A 22,380-nucleotide genomic window follows, 5' to 3' on the forward strand; every position below is an offset into this window, starting at 1 on the left:
CTGATAGAAGAAATTAAAAATAAAAAAATAAATTAAAAAGAGTATATACTGCACAATACTTTCAAACTGTGTATTGTCATAAATAAGAATAAGGAATATCAAACAAATCATGCAAAGTCCTGGCAAGTACGACACATGCATTAAACAAAAACATTAAAACACAAGTTTTGTCTCATTTATTCTCGGCCTGTATAAATAATTTATTAGTATATGTACAATTCAAATATGTGATTTTTTTTTTAAAACACCAATTTTGGCTATATTTTTATTAATATAATACATTTTACAACATATCACCCTGTTAAATATCATTCTAAACCCCTTGCAGTTGTGTGTAATCAAAGTTACATGCAAATGTTGTTTTCAGTTTATCAACTCCAAAGGCAGAACCTATTTAGCAGTGTGTAGTATGAAAATAAATTATGCAAACTTAAATGGCTTGCTTATAATAAATGCATTTAGTCTATACATACCCATACATATTCATTTCACTGCACATTAAAAATTAAAAAATTAAATTTGTGAGATCAAATTAATCATTAATCTTTTTTTTTTACAATTAATTTTTTTTTAAACTTGAACACCCACAGGTGCACAATGGATTTTTTTTTTTTTTAGCCAATTTCAGATCTGTGGGTTATAAAAATTAGCAATTAGCTGATTTGACATTGGACATGTTAAACCCAAAATTAATTGATCTAGGAATTATAATTTGTGAGAAATAGATCTAAAATTGAGAACTTGATGTTCTGCTAAATGCAAAAGATAATACCACTACCATTTTAAAAGTAACAGCTATATGTTGTGAATGTGAAACAAGATTTGTAATCAGTAAGAAGGCTGATAACAGACTGCTAGTATCGTAACAAGGCTGATAACAGACTGCTAGTATCGTAACAAGGCTGATAACAGACTGCTAGTATCGAAAACACACAGGCTTTGTTAAAGCTGCAGTTGTGGTCCTATTTAGTTTTTACACACTATTTGATAGGACTCGAGTGGTGTCATCTGAATGATCCTCACCTTTTCCCTTGGGTTACTGTTTCTCTTCTCAGAATTATACATGAAAATGTTAAATGGTAATTGGTATCAGAATCTGAATTTAAAATGAATGGATATCTTCACAAGTAGTGATGTCATCTGAATGAGCTGCATATTTTTTCCTAGGATACTGTGTCTTTTACCAGAAATATACATGAAACATTAAATGGTAATGAAAGGATATCTTCATAAGTATGTTTTGAAATGGCTTTCAATTCTGGATATGCAGAAGAATTCTACAACAAAATGTGTTAAAATGCACCATTTAAACACCATTTTTGCTGTTGCCATTGTTTCCTCTAAACAACTTTAAAGTAGTCTCATCACTGGGGTTTTATTGTCAGAAGAGTTTTAACACAGTTTTACTTTTTACTTTTACAGTTTTCACCAGAGAAGGCAAGTAATCACTCGTACTCACAGAACAGTGATCTTCAGCTCACCTTGATTTTATTCATGGCAAAGACTGCTTTTACAAATTTGAATTAAAAAAAAAAAATCTAAGTATAGTAAGGCACATCTTGAATGTATTTGGTTGGTGACACAAGGTATGCGTTTGAAGCAATTAGGCACCTTGCAGTTGGAGCTTGTTTACTATACCCACATTTGTTAACATACTATGTTTAAATTCTACACAGAAACTTGTTAACATACCTGTATATCTACTATTCAAGAAGCAATAACAGTAAAGCCTAAATGTAAGTTGTAACAATTCACTCTGTAACATGTAACACAAGGAATAGCACAACAAAACAGGATGAATTTAAAGTAATGTCTGTCTGAAACAATTAGAGCCTTCAATTACCGGAAATCATAATCGTAATAAATCAAGGTGGTCAACACGATTTTACTGAACTGATCAAAATAAGAATGTCATCTTTTTTTACTGTTTAATTTGTTTTTAATGCTAAAAAATAGTTTCAGTTGAATAGTTTCTTAATATTAATATACTTAAAAAAACAACAAAAGACAGGTAAAACAACTTGAGTAAATATACCATTTACAACATACGAGACGAATACATCAAGAAAATGATCACTATCACAATTTATGCACAGTTGTACCAAAGTTTTTTTTTTTTTTTTGTGGTATTTCTTTATCACAAGTATAATTTTTGTTGGACTTCAAACCACAGACATCAAACAAAAAATGATTGGCTTTGAAATATTATGCGTCTTAGTTGATAAGCATTGTTTTGGTGATGATGAGTGGGTACTTTGCTTTGGTACAACCTGGTTATAATGTTAACAAAACAAAAACAATTCAATATATCTTTCACATCCACTAAAAGATTTAAAAGTATAAAAATATCACTGGAAAAAGATGACATTTTGTTCTACATAAATTAACATCATTTGTTGCATTGCCAAATCTTACAGGTGGCTGTACTCAAAGATGGTCAATTTCACGGTCAGAATTTCCCGAAAACCTTCCGGCATTTAATTATCAAGTTTTACTTAAATACCATCAAAAATGGGACGTTCTGACGTTGAAAACAAGCAGGCTTTGAAATAAGCAGACCCATAAGACTGGAACTTCTAGTTTGTCTTGCTTATGCAATTTTTATTTTTAATCCTTTGATAAATTATTAGTTAATTTTTTTAAATGCTTTCTGTACACAGAATACAAGTTGTGCTAAAAAGTACATGGTATGAGATCAAATGTATCAGCTATTCCACTTATTACTTTTATTTAATATATATGTATACATATAATTACAATGTATGTAATAAGATATTTTGAAGAATTGTTATTTTTCTTTCTCATATCGTTTTCCGCTCGATAATGAAATATATTTTCGGATAAACATTAATGACATTTTTAATAAACAATATACTTGTTATTTCTGCAAGAAAAAGATATATCTTCCAAATATCATTTACAGTTTGACCATATGATGTGCATTAATAGGTTTTTTTATATTTATATATATATTTTTTTCTCACCTAATTCATCTATTATTAAAAAAAAAAAAATGGCAGACAGATAACCTGACCCCGACTTTTGACAGTAGAAACCTGAGTACATATGCTTCATTGTTGAATGTCTTTCGACATCCATTTGAATAATAACTAAAAAATCAAAGTCCTTATAAGCAAGACAACTATGGATTTCACACTGATGCAGCAACAGTTTCTATTAAACAATAATGCAGCCAGGAGATTTTGCTGTTAGAATTGTCTTGCATTCTCCTCCAACCTCGGCTTGCCTGATGGTTTCAAAGATCTGCAATAAAAACAATATTTCATCAGGACAACCACAGTATTTGAAATACAAGGCACTAAAGTTTGTTTTGTTTAACAACACCTGTAGAGCACACTGATTTATTAATCATCGGCTATTAGATGTAAAACATTTGATAATTTTGAAAACAGTCATAGAGAAAACCTGCTTAATTTTTTCATTAGCAGCAAAGGATCTTTTATATGAACCAGGGCTCGCACGACCCTGTTAAAAATAGTGACCACTTGCATAGTACACAATGATGAACACCTATTTATAGATAATAATTAAGTGTTACGTGTCTGAGAGTTCGAAGGGACATTGGTGCCACAAAATCATGCAACCTGGTTCACAGATAGGTGGTCTAGCTCGGACAACACTTGTGTCTGGCACTAAAAGTGTGCTACTGACAGTTGCAGCATATAACTTTAATTCTATTGTCAGGCATGTGTGCTGGACATTGTACAAGGGTGAGAATCTAGACTAAGGCGACCCAATGTTTTATTGAGCTTGGGTCATGCTGCACCATAAAATACATTGAAAAACATTATTCGTTTGGAGCAGCTGACCTCAATGTGAAAACAAAAAATGTGGGGAGTAATTAACTAGTTTCACACAGACTTTCTCACAATGAATGAATCCAACATACAAACAAAGATGTTAAAAATTATTAAATAATACAGTCAAACCTGTCCTAGTGGCCACCTGTAACCAGTTATTGTAAGCGGCCACCTTTTCCCCTACCAAAAGAATTTTAATGTAGATGCACTTGTAATAAGTGGTCACCTGTCTAAGACACCCAGTGACAACCTAAATTGGATCCCAAGTCGCTAAAATACCCATGTTAAGCTGCCACTGTAAATACTATAACAAAAATCTCCACTGTTTATCAGTTAAGAAGTTGTGACTATGAAATACATTGAATTGCCTCTTGATAATCTAAGCTTGATATTGGTAGATTAAACTACTAGTTCAATACTCAACATGGATGGGGTACCCACAAAATTTTCAAATTAAAATTTGAATTTTTGCTGTTGTAAAATATTTTTCCCTGTCTGATATCCATGATTTTTTATTGTATATAAGGGCCTCCTGCCACCCCCAGTAGCCACACCTTCACCTCCCAATACCATAATCAACATATATATATATATATATATATATATATATATATGTGTGTGTACATTTCAATTCATTAATTTGTTTTTCAAGTGTTCCAGTTACTGTTAATATTGTCTAGCCATAAAACCTACAAATGTTCATTATAACTACATGTAAAATATAAAAATTATGGTTTACAAATATATATATAAAACGAAATGTATATAGATTAAGTCTGGTATAACCTTCTACTCCCATCTGTGTTTACATCTGTACTAGTACAGCAATCATAAAGATGGGGAACAGATTAATAGTAGTTTACAAACATTATTTGTTCAAAGTTCAGCTAATAATATACTCTTCAAAAGAAGAAACGCAAAACCACATTGTCGTAACATTTGGAGAATTGATTTAATTATTGAATGGTGAGTCCGATAATTACCAAATGTTGCAGGATTGTTCACAATTCACTCTAGTCCATTGTGAGTAAGTGATAGGACACACCACCAAGGTCAAGGTCATCTGGAGTCAATACCGGGTGTGGCCTCCGCGTGTGTTGACAACTGCCTGGCACCGCCTGCCCATTGAAGCAACCAGAGTACGGATGACGTCCCGGGGGATGGTGGCCCACTCGGCCTGCAAGGCTGCTGCCAGCTCGGGCAGGGTCTGGGGCTGTGGTTGTCGCTGTCGGAGGCGTCGGTCCAACTCGTCCCATAGATGCTCAATTGGGTTCAAATCCGGTGATATCGATGGCCAAGGAAGGACATTAATGTTGTTGTTCTGTAGGAAAGCCGTTGTGAGACGTGCTGTGTGAGGCCTGGCGTTGTCATGTTGGAACACTGCGTTGGCGTTGGCCATAACTGGAACGATGTGTGGCCGGAGGATCTGGTCAATGTAGCCCTGTGCATTCAGGTTGCCCTGCACGTGGACCAGGTCAGTTCTGCCAGTGTGTGAGATGGCTGCCCACACCATGACACTACCCCCGCCGAATCTGTCCACTTCCTGCACGCAGTTTGCCGCATAACGTTCACCACGACGCATACACGCGACATCTTCCATTATGACGTCGGAGCAGAAATCGGGACTCGTCACTGAACCACACCTGTCTCCATCGCAGTTGAGGCCATTGTCGATGAATCTGGCACCACTGCAGTCGGAGTCGACGGTGTTGTGGTGTTAAGATGACACCTCGAACTGGACGTCTGGCACGAATTCCTACCTCACGTAGGCGGTTCCGTACGGTCTGGTCGGATATCCTGCGCAAACCTGGTATTGCTGCGGCTGTGGAGGTGGCAGTAGTCAATCGTTCCCGAAGGTGGCGTACCCGGATGTAGCGGTCCTGCCCGGGGGTAGTGACCCGTGGTCGACCGGATCTAGGGAGGTCACGTGTTGATCCATGTTGCTGGTAACGGTCCCCCAGTCTGGAGATGGTGCTTGGGGACACTTGGAATGCCCTGGCAACGGCCGTTCTGGATTCGCCTGCGTCTAGTCGGCCGATGGCATTGTTTCTCTGCGGTTCACTGAGACGTGGCATGTCCTGGATTGTCAACTGTCGGCCAGATACAGAGGCCAGGCAAGCGAACACCCTGCACTTTTATACTGTCGGTGTTCATGTTGCATGTGCAGACAACGCATGTGCAGTGGTGACATGGTTTGCACGTGGCTGCGTTTTTGCGAATATTCACATTTTGGAACTTTATTGTACAGTTTTATCGCATGTAACCATGGGAATGTGTTTGGGACATGCAATGACCTTATATTCACAAAGCATGAACCGGTAGGAAACATAAAATCGGAGTTATAACCCATTTGTACACTTTTGCGTTTCTTTTTTTGAAGAGTATATTTCAAACATCTGAACTGTCTTTATACTTTGAAACAACTTGTCTGTGCACGTAAAATGCCCCTGTACAATTCATAGCTGTGGAGACTTATCTTGCTGTATAAACTGATAATAAAGGCTTTGGATCAGAATGTATTTTTCCAAATATGTGCAAATCTTTCATTAAAATATTTCTTTTTCTTCCAGCTTTTTTGTTTTAGATTTAATTACCACAAAGATAAGTCTCCACATTGAAGATGATTATGTATAGCAGAAATATTAGAAAAGCAGATCCAAGACAACACTATTTCACTGTTAACAATACATTAGCATGGCATAACCAAATTTAATAAACCAACATTTCTGATATACATTGTACATAGAATAAGCTCTGGAACAATGGTCGCTTATTTCCGTTTTGGGTGCTATATGTACATGTAGATTATATAAACAGGACATTATCTTTGGTGGTACAATTTGATATGGTAACCAGATGATTTCTCTATAAAATAAATAGAGTTTTTTAAACATACGTGTACACCAGTAGCTATCAAGCAATACTCTCATGAAAAAGACACAGTAATACAAAACAACAATATCTTAGGTTTATTACATTTTTACATGATTTTGTATATATACATGTACATGTATATGTGTATATACCATATAGGTCTCCACAAAATTCCCTGATATATTTTCCGGATTCCATTACACCCAAATAAATTTCCTGTATTTTCCCTGAATCGGACAAAAATTTCAAATTACCTGAATTTTCCCTGCAGGGAATTTTTTTAAAACATTTTCCCTGTCCTGTGGGTACCCTGATGGAGTAGTAATTTAATAAAAACAGAAGACAAACTGGTGAGAGCATGAATTCCAAATGGTTAAATTGGTGCTTTTCTGTTACATTTCGTTATTTCTGAAGAAGGCGACATGTGGATAGGTGATTTTTCAGAAAACTCTTGAGCACACCCCCATCAATTAGCAGTACAGATGGCAAACATTTTTAAAATAAAATATTACAAACTGTAAAAGTTTCATCTGTACTCAGTAGCCATTAGTCTTATGTGAAGACAGGTTTGACGTAATGGTTTAATATAACTTCTTTTTTTTCCCTTGCATATTTAATTTTTTTAGATTAAAAATTCAAGTCTCCCTCCTGTTAAAAACTTTGCCATCTTAAAAGTTTCAGAGAAAAGAGACTTCACTCTATGATTTTGACCACATGTGAGGCCTGTGAATTTTCCCACAGACAGGACCGTACATAACATGGCCTTTGATATACCACTTGTGCGGCACTAGTTGGGATGGGAAATAACCCACTCGAAGAATGGGTCCACTAAGGTGATTCGATCCTATGATGCAAGCACCTCAGGAGAGCACTCTACCAATTGAAATAGATCCCACCCCAGCTATTTGGTACGTATATATTTTATAGTCAGATTTCTTTTACAAAATTAATCGCATGGGGGCTTCGATGGAAAGGGTGTGTGTGTACCATAATAATTTTTTGCCTGATGAATCGGTGTATTGTTTTTCCCTATGCATTCTTGGTATAATTAAATTTTGTGAATGATGGGTATTTAGATGGAAGTGTGGTTGTGAACAAGCTTCACTCTGTCAAGCCAGTCCTAGGAGTAGCAGTCTTCTTATAGAAGGCACAGGATGGATGAAATGGTGCAGTATTGTGCCCACATCAATCATACATATTTGGCTCATTCATTATTGTGAAGGATTGCAGTGTACTCTGATGACGCATAACATTGTTTGGTGGAGTGCATTTCTGAATGGAATTTGGTGTACATTCTAGTTTGGTGGTGTATTCGTGGGTGTGCATTATGGATAGGACTAAAGGCAATGTGAAATCTATATTGTTCCATATTTAACTTCTTGGTTGTGTTATTGCTTGGTCATTATGATGTAATTTTACATAAACCTGCATTAAATAAAGCACAATCAAGGTTTGCCTCGTTTAATCTGAGACTGTATAAATAATTTATTAGTATGATACAGCAATGTACATGGTGACTATTCTGTACAATTACAATACATAGGGTTTTTTTAAAACCTCTATTTTGGTTACATTATGTAATAAATATAATAAACATTTTAGAACATAATACCATGCGGCCCATTTCACGAAGTGATTTTAACATCAAGATCTCCTAAAGTGCATAAGGTTGCTATGCATTTATGGTGATCTTAGCACTAAGAGTGCCCTGATAAATATCATTCTATGTCCCTTGCAGCTGTGTGTAATCTACATTGTAAGGTAAATGTGGTTTTCAGCATATCAACTCCAAAGGCCGAACCTATTTAGTAGTACATAGTATAAAAATAAATTCTGCAGAATTCAATGTCTTGCCTATCATAAAAATCATTTGGGGTTGCTCATAAATGCACCCATACATACATGTATTTATCTCAATGCACATTAAAAATAAATGGAAGTTTTAATAATAATAAATAAATAAAAATAAATGACAAAAAGTTCATCATTAATCCTGTGGGTTTTTTTAAATTTAAAAATAAAAAATTGAGATGAACATCCATATGTTCAAAAATAAACGAAGGTGGACTTAATTAGGAATTATTGTTTGTCAGGCACTGAATTTGGGGATTTTGTTTTAGGATTCTGCCAGAACTGTCAAGTGATGTAATGTGTATTTTGGGGATTCTATCTCGTAATCTTACACTTCAGACCCAAAATAAGGGATTCGTGGAAGCAACAAATCATGCTATGTTTACAATCTGTTGGAGAGAAATGGAGCTAAATGCAAAACCGTAACACTGAACTAAATGCAAACGTTGATGCCACTGCCACCGTAAAGGTACATGTACGTGTAACACCTGCATCTTGTCTTTAGACATGTCAATGGGAAACCAAAATGATGACAAAGATTTGTAAACTGTATCAATGTCTGTAGGTACATGCATTATAAACACCCATGCATTGTTCAAGCTGTACTGTAGTTGGATTCTTATTTTGTATTCTTTTTACTACTCGAAATGTCATCTAAATGAGCCTTGCCTTTTTTCCTGAGGCTATTATTTCTTTTACCAGAGTTATACATGAAAGATCTCTACCACAAAAATAATGAAAGAATGTAGCAAAATGCCAACAAAAAAAAAGTGCCTATAGATGTTTGCTGTTGCCAGTTGTTTTAAAGTAATCTCATCACTAGCATTTTACTGTTAGAAGAGAGTGTTTTAACATATTTCAGTTTTTTCTCTCTTTTTGTTATACTTTTACAGTCTTCACTAGGAAACCCTCTACATTCGCCTGGAATGTTTTAGGCAAGTGGCAAACTGATCGCCTTGCAATACAAGTTTTAATTTATTTTCTTTGAAACTTAGTCTAGCACCATTTCTGGAATGATGTTCTGCTCAACTTTATTTTACCCATTGTGAAGAAATGTGAATACTAGTATGTTTTTTTAAATAAAAAATATATATACAGTGAAACCTGCCTAAACCAGACCTTGAACAAAGTGGAATTCTGTCAAAACCGGCCAAATTTCTTGGAGCTGAATGTCTAAATTCTAAAACATGACCCTCTAAACACCACATTATGAGTTGTAGCAATTAGGGACATTGCAATTGTAGCTTGTTTACAAAATATTTTAATATCTTACATGCCTTTAAATTTCTGCATTGAAACTTGTTCAGCATACATGCATTTATATTATTCAAGAAACAACACTGAAACACCAAATATTAGTTGTAACAATTCACTCTGTAACAGGAATAGAACAGCAAAACACGATCTTGAATTTAAAGTAATGTCGGTCTGAAATAATTAGGACCTACAATTACCAGAAATCATAATCATTGATAAATCATGTTAGTCAACAAGATTTCACTGAAATGAATAAAATTAAAATTTCTTTTCTCTTGTTTAATTTGGTCTAATGGAAAAAAATAGTATACAGTTCAATGAATTCTTAATAGTAATACATTTTAAAACAAAAACAACAAATGGCAGGTAAAATAAGTTGATAAAAAATATAATTTACAACATCCGAGACAAATACATCAAGAAAAATATCGCAATAATTTATACAACTTTTTTGTACACTTATACCAAAGTTAGGTGGTTTTTTGGTGTGTGAATAGAAAATGAAACAACACCTTTCATTTTTAATATCATTGGCATTATTTTTGCACAAGTGTAATTTTTATCAATTAAATGAAAAAAAGAATTTGTTGGACTTAAAATCATAGACAACCAACAAAACAAATACTGGTTTGAAACATTACGCCATAGTTGGTGAGCATTATTTTGGTGTTGACGAGGGGATTTAACTTTGGTACAACCTGGTTATAATGTTAACAAAACAATTTAATACATCTTTCACATCCACTCAAAAATGTGGATTTAAAAGTATAAAAATATCACTGGAAAAAGATGACATTTTGTTCTACATAAATGAACATCATTTGTTGCCAAATCTTACAGGTGGCTGTACTCAAAGGTGGTCACTTTCACGGTCAGAATTTCCCGAAAACCTTCCGGCATTTAATTATCAAGTTTTACTTAAATACCATCAAAAATGGAACGTTCTGACGCTGAAAACAAGCAGGCTTTGAAATAAGCAGACCCATAAGACTGGAACTTCTAGTTTGTCTTGCTTATGCGATTTTTATTTTTAATCCTTTGGTAAATTATTAGTTAATTTATTTAACATTGTATTGTGTACAAATTGGAGTTAATTTTTTTTAATAATTCTGTAAAGAGTATGCAAATGATGTTAAAAAGAACATAGTAGGAAATCAAATATCCTGATTGATAATGAAATCTATTCTGGGATAAACATAAATAACATTTTTATTACACCATATACATATATCTGTTATATTACTTTTGCAAGAAAAAAAAAAATCTTACAAATGTCAATTTCAGTTTTACTATATTAAGTGCATTTTTTTTTTTTTTTTTACATTCTTTTATCATTCTTTAAAATTACAAAAAGGATAGCAGTACCCAGACTTTTGACAGTGAAAACCTGAGTACATGTTTAAATGTTGAATGGCTTTCGACATCCATATGAATAAATGAAAAAAAAATCAAAGTCGTTATAAGCAGGACATCCACGATTTCACACTGATGCAGCAACAGTTTCTATTAAATTATAATGCAGCAGCAACAAGATGTTTCTGGTTCAATTGACTTGAATTCTTCCCCACTCTCAGCTTGCCTGATGAATTCAAAGATCTACAATAAAAAAACCAGTTTATAGCAATTACAGCATTTGTAACACTAGTCATTGACTGTATTTAGTATATAGTTAAAGTTTGAGAACTAGAGAAGATTGATTTATTAATCATTGGCTATTGGATGTCAAACATTTGATAATTTTAGTAATGTAGTCTTACAAGAAACACACATTTTTCCCATTAGCAGACAGGGATCTTTTATATGCACTTTCTTACATGTCATAAAACCCATTCAGAGAATGGGTCCACTGAGGTCATTTGATCCTACGATGTAAGCACCTCAGGTGGGCCCTCCACCAAAACTGCACCGAAACCCCGCCCCATGTTTGCATTTGCCACCAGAAGTAATTCACGACCTGTTCAATAACGAATGGGAAGACGAAACAAAACGTAAACAGCAATGACTTAAGCAATGAAATGAAAACATTTCTTACTAATAACGAAAACGTAAAGACTGACAATAAAACTAAATACGATCTGAACATTCTGACAAGTGTTTTTCAGCAATGAGTTAAAAAAAAAAAAAAACACGTAAAAAACCATCCCACCCCAAAAACTAAACCTTCTGCTCTGCAAAATGTTTATGGAAAACACAAACCCAAAAACAAATAACAGATACTTAAAAAAACATAATTATCCAAGCTTATCCTGCAAGATCACGTGTTTACAAAGTGTAAGGATGTATTGAAATCCATTAAAAAAAGTTCTGAAAAAAAAGACGGAAGGGGTAACTTACCTAATCAACTGCACGTGTTATCACCCCATGAACTCAATCAACTTTGGAAAATCTGGTGAACTTCAAGAACTCCTGAAACTATCCTTCAAACTCTCTTGTAGAACAGTAGTGTGTATTTGGATTGCAGTCCATTTTACCACACCAGATTACGAAATGGGGTGACGTTTCACTAAAAACTGACAGTGATAACAAGCAGTTTGTTGATTATAACGAGAGACAGATGAAAACACGAGATGGATCCATCCCAAGCAATGCCTGAAAAGGGTTCCCAAATAAAGAAAATCCTGCACAATATCCTGTAGTTCTAAATACAGATCCTTCCATCTAATTCAATTACAGCAACGCTGACCATCCTTTTTATTTTACCACAAACACACACACACAAAAACCCGGTGAGGGATGAAAAGTCTTTTTAATGGGCAGCGGGTTGGTAAAAAATAAGCTTGGTGGTTTAATGAAATCCATGGCACAATCAGCTGGTCTATCTGTTGACAAAAAGTCTACCAATCAGCCAGAAAAACAATGATACAAACACTAACAAGAAAGAAAGAAAGAAATGTTTTATTTAACGATGCACTCAACACATTGTATTTACGGTAATATGGTGTCAGACATATGGTTAAGTAAACCCGCTGTCGCCACTTGGGCAGCAAGGGATCGCTTATATGCACCATCCCACAGACAGGGTAGTACATACCACAGCCTTTGATACACCAGTCGTGGTGCACTGGCTGGAATGAGAAATAGCCCAATGGGCCCACCGATGGGGATCGATCCCACACTGACCGTGCATCCTGCCCCACTCCCAAATATTAAAAGACCAGTACAAGGAAATAAACAAAGTACTTGTTGAGTCCATGTTGTCAAATGGCTTAGTTTGCACTAAAAAAGAACCATTACAAACTGACATCGGAGAATCACAATTCAACATTTACCACAGCACTACACACAACATGAATCATGTAGATGTCTGAAGCTCTTCCTCATCTCAATTATTCTCATGCCATACATACACCTTTTTTCAAGATATATTTATGGTGGAGTCTTCAATATTAATATTGGCTATGCTTAGAGATCACGGTGAACGGGTCATAAGATGTCACACGCACAGTGACGGACCAAGTCACAACTGCAGGTGCAAAATCTATGAAGATTCTTCTGATGAAAACTAAGTGCCCATTCCAAAACATTTCATGTATCATAATCTCTGATGATTCTTCTGATGAAAATTAAGTGCTCCTTCCAAAACATTTCATGTATCAAAAACACACTGTAGATATGTTCTCAGTATCATAATCACACGGTTAAATTGGTTTGTCTTCTAAATGTCTTAATTAACTTACGCATTCACATTTGCCACCAAATGGCTTAAAAAGTATTTCAGGGAATTAATTCTCTCTTTTGTTTCATTATTTATTTCAATAAACAGTGACCCCTGTCTAAACTGGACACTGAAATAACCAGAATCCTATCATAACCAGCCATATTTTACGGTCCAGAATTTTCTAAATTCTAAAAGGTGAACCTTTAAACACTGGATCTTGTCTAAATCTGATAAATATTACCAGTGGGTCCACAATGTAATCTGGTTTAGACAGGTTTCACTGTATATCTATCTATATATATTTTTTATTCACAGATTCCCTGTTACATTTCACCTACCTCTGTCCGGGGGAAAACAGAGGCGGTTGGTCAACATAACCCAGGAGTTGTTTTTGACAGACCTGTGATTTTAACAATTATTTCTGCAACATATATTCACACACAATGCTAAAAGGCATACACACTAGATATATATGGAAACATTAAAAAAAATTTGAACTGTCAGAATTTGGTAAACAAGTCATTGTTAATTAAATTCCTAGGTATTTTCATTATAAATGTGTGTATATATATATGTATGTATATATATATATATATATATATATATATATATATATATATATATATATATATACACACACACACATTACTATCATAATCAATATTAAGGTTATTACTCTACGAGAAATCAATATATTATATATGAGCTATTTTTAAAGGTAAATGAAAACACTATGGTTGCTTTGTGCACAGTCTGTGTGGTTTCATCAGTGCAGATAAACATGTTAGAAAAATCAATGGTATGTGTCTTGCAAAATAAGTTTCCTTTGTAATTTGCTAAAGAAAGAAAGAGATTTTTTTTTTATTTCACTCAGACTATAAATTTGATAATAAATGGTATCCTCTACATGTTCAGATTTCTTTTACAGCATATATAACTGTAAGAATTGTTCTAGAAATCAAAACCATCAACTTGAAATAAAAGAATAAGTAACTTTGAACAATATCACATTTCTTTGCTGATTATAACTAGTGTAAAAGCAGTTCCATCCCAAACAGCTGTAGAACTTTATCTAGTCATCATATGTTTACAACCAGTATATTATACATTTGTGTATATTTTAAACATTTACATGCATGTGATCACAATTTCTACAAAAGATCTAGTGCCACAGTGAAAACCATATTTTGCTGTAACACAGTAGGCCTATATCATGTGAACCATTGCAGGGAACATTTTGTTCAGTACTGCATCACGATTTGCTATGCAAATGTCATAGATTGCTAGATAGTAATTCTAAAATGTTAAATAGTCACTGCCACTCAATTTTCAACTGAATACCAACTGTCGCTAATAAATTTTTTTTTTTTTAAATGCTCCCTGCATTTTTCTGTTCACATGCCACTTACTTTAATTGTTTTAAAATTCACATGAACCCTAAATCATTATACATGGTGGACTGCTATATTTTAAAATAAAGAAGTAACTGAACATTTGGTTAACTATCTGTACATGTTGGTGAAAATCACACAGACTTCCGGTTACCTAACATTTAAAATATTGCCTCCCTCGAGATAACTAATTACTGCTACAGTACTTTTAGATTTCTTACTGTATGGTCTGATGGAACTAGTCAAGATAACAACTGACCGGAATAAACGGGCTATTCAAAACGGAAATCTAGGTCAGTGAAAAATGACACATTTATGAGATGTGTACAACTGTATATATGATTACGAATGATATTACATTAATGTTCATATATATATATATACAAAATGTATATGAATGGATTTCAGTGAAGTTTATTTCCGTGGTTATATATGTTTACAGTTCAAGCACACTGTTCTGGGTACACACCTTTAAAGTGTCTGTTCAGAACGGTATATTGGTTATACATGTAGCAGGGCTCACCCTGGAAAACAATTTGGTTTAGTCAATTTTCAGACATGTAGAGTATTAACTTGCAAATTATTAAAATGTGCTTAATTTAAAAAAAACCTGTTATTAGCCAAAGATTAAATGTTGTAGCCACTTTGAATACAAATTATTAATTGGCTAATTTGGCAATGGACAGGGTGAGCCCTGATGTAGTTAGTGGTTACTGAGAGAGAATGAATGAATGAATAAAAGAATGAATGTTTCATGACACCCCAGCACAATGATTTCATTGATTACCAAATAAATTAAAGATCCATACATTTCTGAATGGTATAAGATGAACATTTCTGAATGGTATAAGATGAACATTCTGAATGGTATAAGATGAACATTTCAATCATGTTTAAAAATTAGAAGTGTAAACAATCATTAATTAAATTGAAAGTTAGGTACAATAATGTATTATACTTTTTGAATGCTTTCAAAAATCAATATGAGACAAAATCAGGATGAATATTAAAGACGAATAAAAAAAGGAAAAAAAAAAAAAGGAAACTAATTTTCACTCATAATTTATAGTTAACAAAACACCCCTAATGCATTGTCAGCCCTGTGGACAGTAAAGCAGAACAGCCCAGAGATGACTTTCCATGGGGTTTATCAGAGCGAGTCACAACCAATGTTATAATGAGGTAAAAAAGAGATGACAGCTCTAACTGATCAGCCAGTGGAATGTTTTTTTAGGGCTGTGCCAGAATCATAACAATTATGTAATCTAGACATTTTGGGATTCTATTTCATAATCTAATACTGCTAACCGAGGGGCCCACTTCACTAAACTTAGACAACTTTGTGATCTCACAGTACAATGCAGAAACACTTGCAAAGATGATGTGATGTTAATAAAAGAGCCCAAGAGAGATTTGTGAATTAGGCCTCAGAAACACAGAATCCTGCTACATTTGCAGGTTGTACTGAAAATGTAAATGAGAACTTACATCTTCTTCGTGAGGGAAACCATGCAGCTGGAGCTTGGAGAAGACGAGTTTGTCGTTCACAGTCACCTCAAACGAGGCTGAAACAAACAAGACACCACAGGTTGTACATAAGTACGACAATGAAACAAGAGAGAGAGAGAGAGAGAGAGAGAGAGAGAGAGAGAGAGAGAGAGAGAGAGAGAGAGAGAGAGAGAGAGTGAGATCGAGATCACTGCCATACAGGCTACTCCTACCAATAAAGCAGTTGGGTATTTTTATAGGCACTTTCCTATGGGCAGGACAGTATATACATGTACCACCACTACTGACATATTGCGGGGCACTGGTTAGGTATAGGGAAAAACAAGAGTCCATTGAAGGAAATTGATCCTGCGACCCATCACACCTCAAGCGGGTACTCTACCACTGAGCTATGTCCTGCCCCTAGAAGGTACATACATGTACATTAAGCATGGGCGTACAACTCGGGCAAAACTGGAAAAACAGTGGAAAAAATTCGGGCAAATCAACCCCTCCAGCCCCCCTAAATCAAAGAGTCCCCATACGCCCATGACATTAAGCCTCATCATGAGTAAAGCATGACATAGAATGAAAAATAAAGTTTGCACTTGAGATTTTCGATAAATGCATAAATTTGTTTTAATTTGTCTTATTTGATGATACATGCAGTTCAGAATATTAATAAAAATGAAAACAATAAAAAGAGGCAACCAGACATATATACATGTATATATACATGTTCCTTCCACTTGTAATATATATGTAAACTCATGTAATATCCTCAAAAATCTGAAATGGTCTCATACAGGGTGGTGGGTATATAAATCATAATTCTATCCTATGTGTAATCAATTCTAGAAGACCTACATGTATTAATACTACAATGAAAATAATATTTTACCACATTTCGCCTTAATTATCTATTAAACTTCAAAAATGGCAAAAATGTAGATAGTTATTTTCCAACAAACAAACATCAATCATTCCATAAAATTATTTTGCCAAATTAAAACCAAATTCGCCAACAGGTTTTAAAATTCCCAATTGGCAAGTGACAGAGCTACATACAGCTCTGCCATGGCGTAACTATAAATTAATATTTGTTTATAAAAAAATCCTGTTATCTCAAGCTATTTGATTCAGTCCCTTCAACATGGAGATAATGAAGTCTGACTGTATTAGTCTTACAATATTCCATAAATAATAATCAATGAACTACAGCACAATTACTACTACAAGCAAGGCTAGCTCTAGATCAGCAGAACATTTCACCAAATCATCTATTAAACTGCAGAAAGCAAGCTATTTTCTAACAAAATATCAATTATTACAGGAAAATATTTTGTTAAATTAAAATAAAATTCACCAATCGTTTTTAAAATGTATAACTAACAAATTTGGCCAGTGCCAGAGCTAGCTCTGACAAGTATTAGCTTGGAGAAATGTTGCGTTCCTAGAGTAAGAATAAACATGAACATGTACACTGTAGAACGTATTCACACAACTTACTTGAACGGCCAACTCGTCCCTGCACAATAACATTCCCGGACGGAAACTGCCGACTGATGGCATGACGGAGTTCCCGGTACCGGGGTTCGTAACCTCACCCACCACTGCAAAATAAAAGAACAAATGTGATATAAAATAGAAGAAATGCCTAAAGATACTATGCAGACTGTTAAAAATTAACAACTCTGGAAATGTGGTACATAGAGAATACTACATGAGTGGCCATTAGATACCATTTTTATCTTACAACAAATTGTTTTAAAACGTATCTATCACCAAAACCAAGCTGGATACATCTTTAAACAAATTGTAAAGCCAAGCGCTCACACAGAACATAAAACTGGGTGTTTTTTTTAAAACAGAAACATGTTTCGATCAAGATTGTTTGCTAAACAAAAATTCACTACTGGCGAAACATCACTTGACGATAAACATATCTGCGAACGAATGTGAAGCTCATGATATAAAAATGCTGACCCCTTTGGTCATGTGACTTGACAGTTTGGAGGTGCTACTTGTCATGTTTTCATTTGCCATATTTGTTACTCATATCGGACAACTGCAGTTAACGATGATTGAAATATGAAACAGGTTTCTGTTTTTGAAAAACAATTTTATGTGCTGTGTACGCTTAAATTAACCACGTTTTAATATTTTTTAATCCATTAAGTACTCTACATTATCTGATTATTGGTAAACCAAAATCCATACCAGTGTGAGCCCTGATATGGTGGTATGGGTTTGATTCCGTGTGTATGTAAACAAAACAGATACTGAAAAGTATTGAAAGTAAAATTAGAGAATTGTTTAGTCTACCTACCCCAGTCAAGATGACAACAGGTGTGCAGTCCTAATAATTCAAACTTCATGTGGTATCACATTTCTAACTGACTGTGTAATCAAACATCAATTGGCTGGTTCAAACCAGTTATAACCTGATGGTTTAGGATGCAATTCTAACCAGGTCCCAACACTGTCTTGTTAGTTTTTCCCCATCCCACAACCACAACTAATATATAAAAAATCATGAAATAGCACATATATCTGCCTGTTGCCCACTATTATATCAATGACATATAGACTTCAACTACCTCAACATAACCCTAAAATTACACGTAACCCTTAAGTTACCCAAAATCTAACCCTATCTCTAACAATAACCCCAACCAATAAAGAGTAACAGTTGGATATTTGACCAATCTTGGAAATTAATGGATACATTTTTGTAAAAAATTTTTAGAAAGATTATAGTAAGAAAACTTAGGATCTCAGGGCACTCGCCAAATTTGCCAATTTGGTGAAAGAATTTCATATAATAATTGAATTTTGTTGAAAATATTGGTGAGTTTCTGCAATTTTTAAAAAATAATAGATAATTTGGCGAACTTTTCTATACACCCAGAGCTAGCCCTGGATCTGTTTTGTTTTTATTACATACCTCAAATTCTTTTCTGGCAGAAAGCCCATAATTTAGCATGTTTCCTCTGAAGACACTGTATCAGAATTACCAACTGTTTGATATTCAATATCCTTAATTAATTCATTAATGTGCTCTAGTGACAAAATAAACTTTAATCTAATTTTTAGTAATCCATCTACACACATGTATGTAGTTGTAGATAAACTTTCAAAATATACTCTGGCTTTTGTTTTGAAGGCTCAGATCAGATGGCCATCGTGTAATTGTTTTAATATTGTACAGAGCGGGGTGTGCACATCAAGATTGTTTTCAAAACTAACAATGGGCATGATCTGAATACAGGTGCATGAATGACTGCTGGTTCAACCATGACAAGTGCAACGTCATTATATACATAACTGGTGATCACTCAACCCATACAGTTTGTTTAGTCTGTCACTTTGAAGACCTTTCAGTGGCTGCTCATGGCAGTGTCAAGTTACATCAGATTGTAAATTTATTAGCGACAGGGATAGCAGGGGATAACAGGTGAAATATGCCACACTGTGCATACCCAGTGACTGCATAACATGAGGAACATGAGATGGTGATGCAATGGTAGACGGGAAGGAAAGGAATGCTTGTCTACCTCTTTTGGCCCATCCCAAAGCCACTGTAAACTAAATTGTTGATGTAACACTTCATTAGGTGTGAAAGGGACCATTGGTAGAGCACTCCCCTGAGGTGCTTAGATTACAGGATCGAATCCCCTCACAGGACCTATTCTCTTGATTTTCCAATCCCAACCAATGCCCCATAACTGGTATATCAGAGGCTGTAAAAGTTGTACATGTTGTTCTGTCTGTAGGAAAGTGCATGTAAGAGATACCTTGCTGCTAAATGAAAAATGTACACTATAATAATATGTCAGAATTATCAAATGTTTCACAACCAGTAGGCAATGATTAATAAATCACTGTGCTTCAGGGCTGTCATTAAACAAAACAAACTTTAAAGGGATCGTTCCGAGTTTTCTTCCATTGAAAGATGTTTCTGACTAACAAAGACTTTTTAACAACTAAAATTACATATTAAATACATTTCCTTGTTCAGAACATCATTGTCTGAATATACGTCTTTCTAGTCATCCTAATGTTTGTAATGGCCAAAACCTCAATATACTTCCTCATTTAGTCTCAAGGTTAGAAATATTTAATACTTTTAATAAGAATTAAAGTAGCTGACCCTATTTCTCTAGGTACATGAACTATATACTAGAAACACACTGGATTTGCCAAAATTGATAATTTACAGTATTAAACAAGTTGTAAGTAATGAGTAATTCAATGGCACCCCCCCCCCCCCCCAAAAAAAAAACCCAAAACAAAAACAAACAAAAAAACAAAACAAAATAAACATTCACATACATACAGTAGATAAATTATTAATTATATACTGTACACCAACTAATACATATAGCTGCAGTTAACTGCCTAATAACTACATTGTAGGCTCATGTTGTTTTAATTGGAAGAGAGTGAGAGATGAGAAATTTGGATTGAAACCGTTAAACATACATTGTACAAACATGTACAGCAATCAAGGGTACATTAATCACACACATCTACATGTAGATTGTCTTTTTAACTTCTTGTCATCATTGTCTGTACATGTATGTAGTAGTTTACACTTCCAGGGTTTTTTGTGGGGGTTTTGTTGTTGTTGCTGGGTTTGTTTTGTGGGGTGGGGCAGGACGTAGCTCAATGGTACAGAGCTCATCTGATGCGCGATCGATCTAGGATTGATTCCTGTTGGTGGGCCCATTCGGCTATTTCTTGTTCGACCCAGTGCTCCACAAATGGTGTAACAAAGGCTGTGGTATGTACTATCCTGTCTGTGGGATGGTGCATAAAGAAGATCCCTTGCTGCTAATCGAAAAGAGTAGCCCATGAAGTGGCGACAGTGGGTTTCCTCTCTCAATATCTGTGTGGTCCTTAATAATCATATGTCCGATGCCATATAACTGTAAATAAAATGTGCTGAGTGTGCTGTTTAAATAAAACATTTTCTTCCTTCCTTCCTGTTTTGTGGGTTGTTTTTTTGGGGTGGAAGGGGATGGGGCATAAGCACAAAAACACCACTGTGCACCCCTAAATTCAATGAAATATTGCCCACTCATTTGAACAAATGAGGGGTGCCATTTTTCATGCTCCTGAGTTTAAAAAAAAATTAAAGTCTGCTGTTTTATTCTATTATATAGTTTACACTATAAATGTCACACACTGGTATATATACAGGTATAGTATTGTTATTTATAAATTACTTTCCAATTAATGTTCAACCACACTGTACTACAAATCCACTGAACTATAAAGACCTAATCTGAATTACAGCCAGTACCAGGATTTGAACCCAGCACCTACCAGGCCAGTATTTTTCTATGGTACAGCAGAGTACACAGGTGTACCTGTAGATATTCATGCATTGATGTAGGTTAATTTATGCAGCTATTCTTGTACTGTTGTATCATTTGCCGAGTCATTGCCTGTTAGAAGAATGCCTGTTAGAAGAATGCTTTCGCTGAGTCACAGAGATAAAAGCTTGGGTCAATAAAACTTGGCCTGCTTCAAATACACAAAATTGTATGGTGGCCATTCAAATCCTATGTCATTAAATATCCATACACACCAAGTCACAATTAATGTCTCATAAGGGAATATAAATATCATACTTAATTTAGGTACCTGCAATAAAATCATATACATATACATAAATCAGCAACATTCAGGGTTGGTGTCAAAACTTCAAAAATCAATACAGGATACACTGTAATTATATACTTGTATGTAATAATCATGATCATCAAATCTACATTATCTAGTATTCTAAGTACTTGTAAAATTCACATCATGCTTCTAAGGATGAGTGTATTTGTACTTCCCATACAGGACAGTACATACCATGACCTTTGATGTACCAATTGTGGGGCACTGATTGGGATGAGAGATAAAAAAAAAAAAAAAAGAGATTTAAAAAAACCTGTTCATCCTAGTGTATTTCGAACTAAAATTAACATTAAAACGTTTGTCATGAGATAATGAGTGCTCACGAATGTGTCCAGGGTCACGTTCC

The 22,380-nt window shown here is 34.6% G+C and overlaps 2 long non-coding RNA genes across 2 annotated transcripts in view; both read right to left on the bottom strand.

The window, feature by feature from the left end:
- Positions 1–161: 161 nt before the first annotated feature.
- Positions 162–22,380, bottom strand: part of LOC121374049 — a 28,399-nt gene continuing 6,180 nt past the window's right edge. Inside the window, exons 2-4 of the long non-coding RNA XR_005958179.1 lie at positions 17,850–17,953; positions 16,341–16,417; positions 162–3,264 (exon numbers count right to left, since the gene is read on the bottom strand). This is a non-coding gene — a long non-coding RNA (uncharacterized LOC121374049). The remainder of the gene's footprint in view (positions 3,265–16,340; positions 16,418–17,849; positions 17,954–22,380) is intronic.
- On the bottom strand, positions 6,776–12,767 carry LOC121374050. The gene is made up of 2 exons (XR_005958180.1): positions 12,138–12,767; positions 6,776–11,399 (listed from the first exon to the last, which is right to left on the bottom strand). It is a non-coding gene; the product is annotated as an uncharacterized LOC121374050 (long non-coding RNA).

The sequence above is a fragment of the Gigantopelta aegis genome, chromosome 6 (assembly GCF_016097555.1).
Source record: "Gigantopelta aegis isolate Gae_Host chromosome 6, Gae_host_genome, whole genome shotgun sequence".
Lineage (NCBI taxonomy): Eukaryota > Metazoa > Mollusca > Gastropoda > Neomphalida > Peltospiridae > Gigantopelta > Gigantopelta aegis.